We start from the raw sequence: 13,774 nt of genomic DNA, 5'->3' as shown, positions 1-13,774 counted from the left end.
TAGTTGTCTTCAGATACCCCAGAAGAGGGCATTGGATCCCATTACAGATGGTTGTGAGCCACCATGAGGTTGCTGGGAATTGAACTCAGGACCTCTGGAAGAGCAGTCGGTGCTCTTAACTGCTGAGCCATCTCTCCAGCCCATAACAGAGTATATTAAGGGTAGCTTTATTCTAATGGATTTGAAATTAGGCTGCAAGAACTATGTGTGACAAGAAGTGACTTACCCAGAGGCTGACTTACCCAAAGACTCTGCCAGCCTTCCCAGGGATGTGACAAAGAAAGAAAGGAGAGAAAGGTATGAAGTGTGAAAGGGGAGAAAGGTATGAAGTGTGAGAGAGGCATCTTCATGAGTGTCACCAAGGCCCTGAAAGACAGAAGGCCATGTTTGGAGGGATCCAGCAGGAGGAAGGGACACACAGCATTCACTGCAGTGACAACTGTAATGTATTGCTGGCATGCCAGCACCTTCGGACAGGAGAGTGTCTTGTCACACTCACCACTCACAGACCTGGGCCTGAAAGAGCTGATGGGTCCTAACTCCCCAGGTTGACTGTTGGGGATCTATGTCTCTCAAGCAGCTGTCCTGCCCTTGGGAAGTTCACAGTTACTTTGGGAAGAAAATTAAGTTACAGAGCCAACACCACAAAGCACAGAGACAGTGGAGATGCACTGATCACAGGGCCTTGCTCGCCTGTGTGTTACTGTCTTCAGTACCTCTAGAGCAGCGGTCCTCAGCCTTTGTAATTCTGCAACCCTTTAATACAATTCCTCAGGTTGTGGTGACCCCCAACCATAAAATTATTTTTCTGGCTACTTCAAAACTGTAATTTTGCTACCATTATGAATCATAATGTAAATATCTGATCCACTTACAAACACTTCACGGACATACCAGAAGTCCAGTTCAGCAGTGTTGAGACAGCAGCAGTGGTGGCATGACCTAGCAGGAACAGCCAGGCCTCGGCAGAATAGGTATGAGTCAGCAGGAGGGGTACGGACCAGCAGGGACACTAGGAACAACAGTTCTTGGCTGTGTGAAGATCAGGGAAGGCTACAGACCAAGAAGCGTTTAGCTATGCAAGCAAGCCAAGCTCCTCTCACAGTCCACTGAGTCCTATTTGTGCTCCTTCCAAACACCAAGTGTCCTCCACAGGTCTTGCCTCTGCACAAGAGTCTGACTCAGCTGACTTCACTCTGCCAATCAGCCCAAGTCCTCGGAAGCTGCAAGAAGCTGTAGCACACCACCGGAAGTTTTTTGGTGCGTTTCTCTGTATGGAGTCCCAATAAAAGGAGCTCAACTAAGCAATGTGAGGCGAACCGATACCTGTGTGTCATTAGTGAAGAGTCCCTCATCACGTGTCCTTTCACAAGCTTGCTTTAGAAGAGCATCCTTCACCTGTGTCTGCTTCAGTGAAACGTTCCTTCACGAGTCTGCCCTAGGCTTTCACCTGTGTCTGCTTCAGCCAAAGGTTTCCTCATGAGTCTGCTTTAGCAAAACAGTCTTTCTCTTAGCAGAACACCATCCAACACAACTAACTTTCCAAAGAACTCTTGAGTTTCCACTTCACTCGTGGAATAAGATTAGTTTATTTCCCAGGGGAAAATAAAATCTTGAAAGAAAATTATAATTATCTGTCTAAAATGCTTATCTTTGTTTTTAAATTAAATTGACTTTAATAGGTTAAAAGCAAAGATTATAAATATCACTGGGGTGAAAATAATGTTTTTGATTTTTAAAATTTTTATTTTATTTTTATATGATGAACATTATGTCTGCATATATCCCTGTACACCACATGCATTCCTGGTGTCTTTGGAGGCCAGAGAGAGCATGGAGTCCCCTAGAACTGAAGTTACAGATGGTGTGAGCCATCATAAGGATGCTGGGAATCGAACCGAGGTCCTCTGGAACAAACAGCAATTGCTCCTAACCACTGAGCCATCTCTCCTTCTCAGGCTCTGTAATTTGATATGGAGATGATGTAATAATGTTCAAGTCAAACACATATAATTACTTTTGAAGATCTTCTAGGCTTTGGGATATAGAAAGTAGTGTCCGTCCTGAAAGTAGCCTTGCTACATAGTCTGAGAATTGTTTTCCACATACAAAGAGCAACACACAAGGACAATTGCTCTACAAGAGGAGCTGTGCAGATGCACAGAAAACTGTGTACATGTAGATCCCAGAAAGATGTACAGAAGCTCTAGGCCTCGGTACTTGTGAGTGAAGTTGTATTTGGAAATACAGTCTTTTCAGGTGTACATTAGGCTAAGACAAAGGAAGCCACAGTGAATTGAGGCGGGCTGGAATCTAGTATGAGTGTTGCCTCCATAAAAAGGAAAAAAAAAAAAGCCGGGTGTGGTGGCACACGCCTTTAATCCCAGCACTCGGGAGGCAGAGGCAGGTGGATTTCTGAGTTCGAGGCCAGCCTGGTCTACAAAGTGAGTTCCAGGATAGCCAGGGCTATACAAAGAAACCCTGTCTCAAAAACAAACAAACAAAACCACAATAAAACAATAAAACAAAACAACAACAACAACAACAAAAACCCCGAAAGACAAATTCCTCCCTGGAGGTCTGGAGAGAACAACACCCTGACTTTGGATCTGACCTTAAATGACTCAGAGACAATGAGTTTCTGTCATTTTTCAGCCACCCGATTGCAGTACTTTATTATAGCTAATCTAGGATCCTGACATAGATAACCATCGCTTAACAACCCATGCCTTCCCAGAGATACGTTGTTCTCCTTTTAAGGTAGGTATCAGGAAGGAGATCAGGCCAGAGGATTTGGGTTTCTCTTCAGGCCCAGGTCCTCAGCAACTCTCAGGGAGAGGCAGTAGAGCGTAGCAGCAGAAATCCTGGATTCTGGGGTTTGCATTCAGAACTCTGGTTGGCTGATCTTTGGCAAATTACTTGACATCTCCATGCCTTAGCCCCCTGATCTGTAGGAAGGAGACAAAACTGAGTTTCTGGAAGAACAAGCAGGTTATCAATACAACGTGCTGTCCTGATATTAGGGTTTTGTTTTGTTTTGTTGTGTTTGTTTTTGTTTCTTGTCAACTTGACACAAGCTACAGTTATTCCAGCAGAGGAATCTCAATTAAGAAAAATGCCTCCATCCAGATTGTAGGACATTTTTTTAATGATTGATGTGGCCAGGCTCAGTCCACAGGAGTGTATTGAAGAGTTGTGGTGGGTGGGGTGTGGTGGTGGCAGCAGCGATGGCTGCAGCAGCAGCGGTGGTGGCAGCAGCGACCTAGAGGCCGCAGCAACATCCGGGAAGGTGGCCCTGAAAGCTAGCCATGCCAATCAGCATTCTTCCATGGCCTCTGCTTGAGTCCCTGCCTTGACTTCCTCCCTGAGCTCCTTGAACGATGGACTATGATGCAAAACTAAAAGCTGTAACAAACCTTTCCTTTCCAGGTTGCTTTTGGTCATGGTGTTTTGTTTTATCACATTATTAGAAAGCCCCACTAATATACATAGCTAGAACACCATCTGGCTCATATAGGCTCTAAGAGTGCAGGATGCCATGGCCTTGATGTCTCATTCCTCCTATTGGCTACAGCATAACTCAGTGGGTCATGTGCTGGCCTTTACTGAAACAGTGGTGGGCGGCCAGAGGGTCAGAAGGATCAGGTAAAGATTCAGAGTTGGAACGAGGTCATATGTTGAGGGTAGGTGGGAAAAGGCAATAGCAAATGTGTCCGGAATGAGGATCATGGTGCACAGTGTTCTGGAAACGCCAGGAGGTGAGCTGGGTTGGGCACGAGAGGAGAAAATAGGTGCCTAAAGTCTGGGAAAGTAGAGTTAGGAGAAAGCAGGGAAGTGAGCTGCTACTGTCCCAGAAGGGGTTAACTGAGACCATGTGCAATGCTGAGCAGCCCTAGTGGTGGCCAGGGTCATAGGGAGACTCTTGGTAAGGGATATGGGAGGAGCTACTGCCTACTAGGTATAGGGCAGTGGTCAGGGAAATGGGTAAGGGAGAGGAAACAGAGGCTTACTCAAGGTCTCCTGGCCAATAAGGTTGGGAGTGCCGGGAATGAGGAACTGCCCTGCTGGTGGGTGTGGTCAGATCTACAGATTGGCTACAGGGGTCCTGTTTGATCTCCTTTGTCAGCTTGGCTGAAGTGGAGACACACTTCTGGGTGCTTCCATGAGAGCGTTTTTTATTAGCATTGTGGAGGATTAGTTGAGGCAAAGGTCTGCTCTGAATGTGGGAGGAGCCTCCATGGGCTGGGGTAGGACAGGGATCACTGAGTGAAACAGAACTAGGAAGCGGTCTGAACAGCAGCTCATCTCTCTGCTACCTAACTATGGGATGTGACCATCTGTTTCCATGTTCCCTCTCCATGCCTTCCCCTGGCATGATGGACTGTATCACCTCAAACCATGACCCCAAACACAGCCTCCCCTTCTTATGTTGTTTCTGTAATGTGTTTGATAGCTACTAGAAGAAAAGCAATTAAAATGATGCCCCATGGCCCCTACCTATGTAGCCAACTGGTTATGGCCTGTATTCTCCTAGCGGTACCCTGACAACGGCCTGTATTCTCCTAGTGATACCCTGACAATAACCCTTCAGAGAGCAGCCATGAAGGCTGAGACCAGTCCACCAGCCTGACCAGGTCATTTGAAACTGGACCCAAGTTCACTTCCCTGCTCTCACTGAACAGGCAAGAGAAGGCAAAAGTACCCTTGACAGGAAAAATGTAAATGTGATTAAGTTGGCCCAAAACTACACAGTAGGTGAAGTCATGAATCCCGTGCTTGTGACTACTGTAAAACAGACCCAGGAAATGCCTAGCAATGGCTTACAGCTGAGAGAAATCTTAGCACATGTGAACAAATTCCAGAAGGCTTTGGCAAAGGACAAACATCTCACCAGGGCACAAAGCCCTGCATATGCCATGGGGTGCTGCCCTCTGGGCACAGTCCTGCCATTCTTAGTCTGCGTCTATTCTTAAAAATAATTTCTGATTGGGACATAGTTTGATTGGAAGAGGGCTTGCCTGGCATGTCCAAAGCCCAAGGTTTAGAGTTCTAGCACACACACACACACACACACACACAGCGATCATCACCATAACTTATTAACTAATTAATAATTAAACTAACAGACTCATACACTTATATCACACTTCTTCATCTGTTGCCTTTGAATACATCTATGGATTCTCTACTATTTAAACAGAGAATTTCACTCTTTTGCCTTTGCCCACTGGGGCCAGCCACTTCCTTCATTTCTGCCTCTGATGTACCTTCATCTTGGCTACATCATCAATAGAAGGATACTATTCTGTTTGCTGGTGTGTAAAAGATAGATGTCTCCTCAAAGGGCATAAGAATGGTCTATTCTTAAGCCGAGTATGAATGAGCACAGCCCAGGAACAAGGATTCAGGTTGTGTCAAATAGCATGTTCTAATGCGGGACCAGTTTTGTGAACGTTTATAATCACACAAGTAAGACGATTGTAAATCAAGGCTTAAAAACAAACATCGATAAGAACATCCAGTAGGAAGAGCAGCAAAGAGAGGACATTTCTGCAGCAGATGGCCGAGCCACTAGATGGCTTTCTTAGCATTGAGGGTGGCAGAAGCTAGTCTCCCGCCCACTTTCTAGAGTTTTGAAAAGTTTATCGGATACACGGATGTAAGGGCAGATACAGACTTGGGCAGGGAATAGCTATTAAAGGGATCGAAAATAATCTAAAATCACTTGGCTCTAGGTGAGCAGCATCTTAGCTTCTTACCATTACAAAGGTCCAGTTAATCAATAGCCTTGTAGACTCCTTAGCATGGGCATGGCGGCTCTCTGGGAACTTGAGTTTACAATGGCCTGCAGTTGAATTTCCTGTTCTTTCTAACGTTTGTTTCGGCGGTCGGAAGGAAGGAATGACATCGGCACATGTACAACTTCGTCAGTACTTGTTATGTCAGTCAGTAGGACTATTGGCTGCTTCTCCTGAGCCACAGAAAGTAGAATGTTCTTAAGGCCAAAATCCAATGGATTCTTTCTCTAATACACCTTCCTCTTGCTCAAAAGCAGGCAGTTGTGAACCCCACCATGTGGACCCTGGGACCTGACAGAGTTAGAGCTTCCAGAAAGTGGCAAGGGCTCTTGTTTCCTTTCTCTCTCTTTTTAAATGAATTAAATTACTTTACATCCCAGTAGCAGCCTCCTCTCCTTCCTCTCCTCCCAGTCCCTCTCTCCCCCCACCTTCTGTCTTCCTTTTCTCCTCAGAAAAGGGAAGCCTCCCATGGATATCTGCCTTGGGTATCAAGCTGCAGTAGGACTAGATGCATCTTCTCCTACTGAGGCTGGACAAGGCAGCTCAGTTATGGGAAAGGGGTCCAAAAGCAGGCACCAGAGTCAGAGACAGCCTCTGCTCCTGCTGTTAGGAGTCCCACACGAGAAGCTCAAGCTGCACATCTGTTACAGATTCATAGGGGGCCTAGCTTTGTCCCAAGCATGCTCTTTGGTTGGTGGTTCAGTCTCTATGAGCCTCTATGGGCCTAAGTTGGTTGATTCTGTAGGTTTTCTTGTGTGTCTTTGAACTCTCTGGCTCCTTCTATCATTCCTCTCTTATCTTCCAAAGGATTCCCCAAGCTCTGCCTAATGTTTGGCTGTGGGTCTCTGCAGTTGTTTCCATCAGTTGCTGGGTGAAGCCTCTCAGATGATGGTTATGCTAGGTTCCTGTCTGCAAGTCCAGGGGAATATCATTAATTGTGTCAGGGCCAGGTTCTCTCTCATGGTATAGCTTTCAAGCTGGGCCAGTCATTGCTTAACTATTCTCTCAATTTCTGTTCCATCTTTATCCCTGTACCTCTTGTAGGCAGAACAAGTACTCTTAACCTCAGTGCCATCATACAGGATCTCCTGTGGCCTAGACTGGCTCAGATTTACTATGTAGCTGGGGCTGGATTTGAACTCCCAACCTTCTTGACTCAGTCTCCCTAATGCTGGGATTGCAGGCATGTGCCACACCAGATGTGGTCATAAAATTTATAACTTTTTGTTTGTTTGTTTTTCCTCCCTTAAATGTTCTAATCACCTTTTTTTGTTTGTTTGTTCTGTTTGTTTGTCTGTTTGTTTGTTTTTGTTTTCTCACGATGAATAGCTACACCCAATTTCCCAAACTTTACTTTACAGTTGCTGAACTTGGAAACAACTCCAAACTCGCCTTCCCTTGCTCTTGTCCATTGACAGGGTTGGAGGGAGCCTGTGAACTTGATTTCCCAGCTTCCCCTGCCAGCAAGTGTCTACCAGCAAGTAGCTGCATTGGTATCAGGGGTAGCAATGGTAGGAGCTGTTCCTGTTCTAGGCTCTGTAGCCACTTCTGTAGGGGGTAGAATGCAGGTTCCCCGGTGTAGCTGATTGTGGCCACATGCTGTGGTTGGCCCTAATTTCTGTTTCATTCCCTCAGTTCCAGAGTGAGGTTGCAGCCTCCTGTGGCTCTCTGGCTTCTGGGTGTTAAGGACTGAATGAATGCCCCTCTCTCAACCCATTCATGAAAGCTCTCATCCCATGGTGACTGTATTTGGAGACAGGGCCTATAGGACTTATTTAAGGTTCAATGGTACTATATGTATATTAGTATATTAGGAGCCCTGATTTGGTAAGACTGGTGTCTAAAGAAGGAGAGACAGCAGAGCTGTCAGCGTGGAGCACACAGAGGATAATGGGAGAAGGTGCCTGTCTACAAGGCAGGAAGAGAGGCTCACCAAAGCCGACCCATGAGCCTTGATCCTGAACGTGTAGCCTGTAATACTATGAAAGTACCAAATGCTGCTGCTACTGCTGCTGCTGCACACAGCACAAGCCAAACAGACACTTGCTAACCTCAGCCCCTGATCCTTGCTCCCCTCTCTCTCTCCAGTGGTTTTCTTTCTCTTTGCACTCCAGTTCCGGAACATCACGGACTCTCTCCTCGGCTACGTGCAGGGCTTGTTTCTTTTATTTATCTTTTTCAATTTCTTTTCTAAGCTCTCTTAGTTCCAGTCTCTACTTACCTACCCATATGTTCTCGCATGCTGTCCATCTTTTTTCCATTACAGTTTCTCCTTAGAACATTAATTATAATTATCTTAAATTCCCAGCATAATTCCAGCATGTCTGCTGTATCCAAGCCTGCTTCTGTTGCTTGTTCTTTCTCTGAAAACTGTTCTTCACCTTTAGTGTGCATTTACATTTTTTAGTTTCTTTCTATTTTCATTCTAAACTCTAGGATGCATCCTGGCTTTGTTTTATTGACAATTTTGAGTTTGTTTGTTTGTTTGTTTGTTTGTTTTTCGAAACAGGGTTTCTCTGTGTAGCCCTGGCTGTCCTGGAACTCACTCTGTAGATCAGGCTGGCCTCAAACTCAGAAATCCACCTGCTTCTGCCTCCCGAGTGCTGGGATTAAAGGCATGTGCCATCACTGCCGGGCTGACAATTTTGAATTTTAAGATTATTTTATTGCAAAAATAGGCTTACTTTCTAACTATGTGTACGTGTCTGTGGCAGTGCGGCATGCACGTGAGTGCATGAGACCTACATAAGGAGGACAGAGGAGAGGGTTAGTTCCCCAGGAGCAGGGATTATAGGAGGTTGTGAGCTTCCTGATGTAGGTGCTGGGAATTGAACTTGCGCCCTTGGCAAGAGCAGTATATGCTCTTAACTGCTAAGCCACCCCTCCAGCTCTAATGACTTTAGGTTTTTGTTTTGTGTATGGGTGTTTTGCCTGCATGTATGTCTGTGCACCATGTGCCTTCCTGCTACTCAGAAAGTCCAGAAGAAGGCGTTAGCTCCCCTGGGACTGGAGTTACAGACAGCTATTAATTGTCCTGTGGAATTGGGAATTAAACCCGGGCATCTGAAGAGCAGCGAATGGTCTTAACCAATGAGAAATCTCTCTCCAGCTCCCCCTCACTCCATTTTTTTTCTTTTTCTTTTCTTTTCTTTTTTTTTTTTTTTTTTGAGAAAATATTTCACTATGTAGCTCTAGCTGACCTAAAACTCCCTATGTAGACCAAGCTGGCTTCAAACTCACAAAGATCCACCCGTCTCTGCCTCTCGAGGGTTGGGATTAAGGGTGTGTACCACCTGGCTCAGCTTAATTAAAATTTTGATTTAAATCATCGTGTTTAATTTCTAAGCTTCTATCTTTACCGTGTGATTCCTTTCTGACAGCAGTTATTTTATTTTTATTTTCTTTTCATTATAGGCCCCAGACCTTCATTTCTCTGAAGACACTGGTTAATATTTTGAGGGATTATCTTCTGCTTTCTGAAATATTTATTTTCCCTATGAGGTTGGCTGGTTCTCCTATTTCTTTCTCTTATTTCTGGTCTTCTTTATGCATCCAGTGGGTCTCCATCCTTCTTTTGTTTTTGAGAGTGGAGCACCAGGGTGACTGTGCTGGGTGCCTGGTGCATAGTGTGCCTGTTTGTAGAAGGTCTGCATCCCCACAAGGCAGCTCCCTGGATCAGATAGTGTCAAGGACTGGGCCTGTAGATTGTTAAACACAAACATCAGAAGGGGCTAAGCTTCTGCAGTAGTCCCAAGCATAACAGGCCAGAAATCAAAGGAGAGACAGTCCATCTGTGAGAAGGAGAATAGCAACCAATACAGGAACTAATCAGAAATGTAGATTCTCATCTTCACGCTAGCATCTAGAGCAGAGGTTCTCAACTTTCCGAATGCTATACCCTTTAATATAGTTCCTCATGTTGTTTTGACCCCCCCATCACAAAATTATTTTGTTGCTACTTCGCAGCTATAATCGTGCGACAGTTATGAACTGTAATGTAAATATCTGATGTGCAGGATATCTGATATATGACCCTCAGAAGGGTCACGACCCACTAGGTAAGAACCACTGGTCTAGATCCATCTGTATCAAAAAGCTCAGGTGAGGCCCATCTACCCCACGTTTCAACGCCCTCCAGAGCGCTATGGGTGATGCTGAGGTGGGCTTTGAGCACTACCCCATTATATAAAATCCACTCATATTGAAAGACTAGTTAGTTCTTGGAAAGCAGGTCCAGTGTCTCTTAGAGTGTCTGAGGGTGGGGTGGAGGCCACGGCTGGCTGTTACCATCCCGTGTTTGGGTAGCCGAGGGTAAATGACTGAGCAGAGCCCCAAACAGACTTCTACTTAGTCCTGCTCTTAAGTACTTCCCCTCTGCCCCACCAGCCGGTTTGCCTGTGGCCCCAGGTTCTGAGGGATAAGGCGCCATCCCTGAGCTACCCTCTGACATGCGCAGAGCTGCATCGCTCTGACATGCGCAGAGCTGCAGGCACTGACCCCCTCTTCAGCCCCTACCTGTCCATTTGACTTCTGGCTGGCAATCCCTCTTTCAAACGTTCCAACAACTAATGACTCTGTCTCTGGGCCACAGGGTGGCCTGGGGACTGACCCACCTTCTCCCTCAGCATTCCCTCCTGGTTAGTTTCAGCAGTAGCTAGCTCATTGGTTGAGGCAGTACTGTGCTGGCACGTTGTATCACTCACGAAGTCCAAGTTGTCGATCTTAACAATTCTGAAGTCGGAACTACTATTTCCTCCATGTAGAAAGGAGGAAAGTAAGAATGCAGAGAGGCCATGCATCTGGGGACTCACGACTTCCCATGAGACTCTAGTGCTGTATCAGGCTCCTCCAACAGGAAGTGTCCTGAGGGTCCACCCTGGTGCCCTACCAGGAATTATAGTATTGGAACCACCCCTTTATTTTGTTTTTTAAGTACTAAAAGGTCTTAAAAAATATTAAGGAGGATGGAATTCATTCGATGCTAAGATCTGCATGGTAGTCTTTGGGGTAAGTGGAAGTGACTTTAAATTAGTTTATTTAGGTGATCTCACTAGCTCTTCAGAAATGCAAGGTTGTCTTGGAGTCTCATAAATTAGAGCTAGACTTCTTTGGCCCAAGCAGGAAAAAGGTCACCCTCGTCCTTCTACACCCTGCTCCTTCCATGGAGTGGAAAGGAAAGGAGAGAAAGAACCAAGCTCTTCAGAAAAGGTTTCAGTGGCACAGCCATCCCATGCCTTACCTGGGAAGGAGGCACTAACCTGCCTGGGTGCGGATCCCTAATGATGCAAAATCTAAGGCCCGAGGAAGTTTCCACAGCTGTGCCCAGGTAGAAGCAGACTATCCCGAAGCCTGTGGTTACCACAAATACCGGGTGGAGACAGACCCCACTCAGCACAGCTCAGCTGCTCTTCCTGGCGCTCCAAGGTGAGCCCCTCTGCCGCATCCTCCTCGGGAGAGACTGCCAGGCTCAATAGCCACCTGCTTCCCAGGAGGTCACACATGAGCCTTGCAGGATACTCTGGGCCCCAGGATGTCCCAGGGTGTTTTGACTGGAGGTGAATGAGACAGCTGTTTACAGAGGGAGGGAGAAGACAGGGAAGGAGGAAGGGAGAGAGGAAGGGGTGGGCATTTTACACAATTTAATAACCAGAGGAACAACAGCAGTTACAGAAAATTTAGCCAAAATGTCATTCAGGGACGGGAAAGAGCAATTACTTAAATATTTAAAACAGACACCCCAGGAGTGGCCATGGGGGCTGTTCTTTGTTAATATTTAACCGGAGCCGGGCAGCCACGGAGAAAACAACTGTTTACAGGAGATATGAACTAACACCCACTATTTGCTGAAAGTTATGGGGAGACTGTAGCTCTTGAACAGCTGATGATGTTCCTGAATCCCAGCCGCTCCAGTAGGGCCCCCCCCCCACATCACCACCATGAGGCCACAGGGGTGGGGAGGCCACAGCTGTCCCCAGAGCCCTGTGAAAACTGTAAACAGGCAGGCAGGGGTCAGCTGTCTTGCTCCAGACTCACAGTTTTCAGGAAGCCCAGCCCTGCAGCTGGGCCTGGGAGGTGGTTGCTGGCAAGATCATCAGCCCTCACTCCTGCAGACCCTAGCCAGGCTATCCTGGCCTCATCCACCCTCCTGGGCAGACACCATGCATGAAGCCAGGTGCTTACAAGCAGAGGAACTGAATCCCAAACTGGCTTGCTATGTCCCTCAATTCACACCGGGGCCTCCTGGGATACCAGACTGGGTTGTCTATAATTAATAAGCTAGCCTGTTTGCAGGGTTGGTAGAGAGATAGGCCCTTTGTTCATTACAGCATCTACCTCCATGAGCTTGGCTTTTACCTACAACTGCCTCAAGTCTCATGGCTACCCTGCTGCTATGACAACCACTTCCCAACTTACTTGGGCACATTAGTTAAAACCCCACACAGATCCAACTTACTCCTCGGCTGCACTCTACCAGAAAGCCCAGTTCAAGCCCAAGGAAAAAACTTCACCTTGAGTTCTTAGGCTGTTTCCAAGGTGCCACAGTTGAGACCACGTGTGCCTTTCAGAAGCCTGTGCCCCGGTTGCATCATCTAATATGTTTGTTACAAAGTTGCCCAACCCTAGACCCACAACCCTGGCCTCCTCCCTGCATGCCACTGCCAACTGGTAAAAACCACAGATGGCCCTGACCTATTGAGCCCTTCCAATTGTTTGCACACCTGGTCAAGAGAAGAGAAAGATGGAGCAGGGAGGCCCGCTCTGGAAAAACTAGAGAAGAACTGGGGCCTGCACAATAATATCTGTTAAAATAAAATAAAATAAAATAAAATCTAGTTTATAAGAGCTAAAGTTTGGGTAGATATTTAGTACGTGATTTCACACACACACACACACACACACACACACACACTCATTCCTTCTTAGGACAGTTGGCACACGCTGTTTAGAGTACTAAAACCATAGTCATTAAACTTTTTCTGTTCACTGAATAGCTCTGAATACTAGAAATCTGAAGGAACGTTGAAGAGATTATGACTAAGGAACGTGAAATGATCGGCTAAGGTTCTAGTTTAGCTAAATGCTGGCCAATGGGAGCTAGAGACATCCACGGCCACTGAGTCATCAATTAGTCATGTGAACTATTTTTTTATTTTGATTGTTGCTACGGTTTCAACACAACTTCCTCTACCTCCCAACTCAGGTTGGAATTTTGTCCCCATTGTGAAGTAAGTGTTAGAGGGCAGACACAGTGTAGCCAGCAGTGAGGCCTTCACTGGACCGAAGCATGCATGGCCCCTGCCTTTTGGGGGGAGATCCCTTGCTGCTTGGGACTCTGCCAGCAGAAAGACACCACCCAGTGCAGTCTCTCGTCCTTGGGTCTTTGCGACAGTGAACTGAAGAAGGCCTCTTTTCTTTTGAACTCACCAAGGCAAGGTGTTGTGTTTTCTTAGTAGGCAAACGTTTCTAGCTTTAGAGCAGTACTGTAACATGGGGGGAGACTCTTTCTTTGGTGGCAAGCAAGACTTTGTCTTCTTGAGAGAAACAGAACTATTCAATCCCTGGCTTCTGGAGAAGTGTAGGTAGGTCCCCACACACTGCCACCACACATGGAGGCTAGGCTGAAGCATCTGGCCCGTGTCCTAGGCACAGGTAGCATGCTCAGCATGGGTAACATCCTACACGTGTCCCAGGGTGTGGCCATGGTCACCCAGCAGCAATGGATTCTGGGTCATTTTCTTGAAGCCATTCAGTAGTCAGTTACCGACAGGCCACTTTGAATCCTCTTATCATGTTCCCTCCTGGATGGTAACCAGACTGCTTTGCAGTCAGGAGACCTGGTGGACACAGCCAGGAGTGTCCTCGCATTGCTGTTTGAGGGTTGTATCCTTCCCTGGCTAAAATCTTATTCAATACTAGCAGGCATGCCCTTGCACAGTGCTTGGCTTGTCTGTCATGGGTTGCTCATATAAGACACA

The 13,774-nt window shown here is 46.5% G+C and overlaps 1 long non-coding RNA gene across 5 annotated transcripts in view; it reads right to left on the bottom strand.

Moving 5' to 3' along the window:
* LOC110298681 overlaps positions 1–12,373 on the bottom strand; it is a 15,486-nt gene extending 3,113 nt beyond the window's left edge. Inside the window, exons 1-5 of one of the 5 annotated variants that reach the window (XR_002378398.1) lie at positions 12,308–12,373; positions 11,057–11,366; positions 9,158–9,496; positions 5,760–5,971; positions 2,639–2,948 (exon numbers count right to left, since the gene is read on the bottom strand). This is a non-coding gene — a long non-coding RNA (uncharacterized LOC110298681). Of the gene's footprint in view, positions 1–2,638; positions 2,949–5,759; positions 5,972–9,157; positions 9,497–11,056; positions 11,525–12,252; positions 12,271–12,307 lie in introns of those variants that run through there. The other 4 variants (XR_002378399.2, XR_002378396.2, XR_002378397.2 and 1 more) reach the window with 4 other exon arrangements.
* Positions 12,374–13,774: the final 1,401 nt, after the last annotated feature.

The sequence above is a fragment of the Mus caroli genome, chromosome 7, assembly GCF_900094665.2.
Source record: "Mus caroli chromosome 7, CAROLI_EIJ_v1.1, whole genome shotgun sequence".
Taxonomy (NCBI): Eukaryota; Metazoa; Chordata; class Mammalia; order Rodentia; family Muridae; genus Mus; species Mus caroli.
This window is presented reverse-complemented; position numbering and strand designations above follow the sequence as displayed.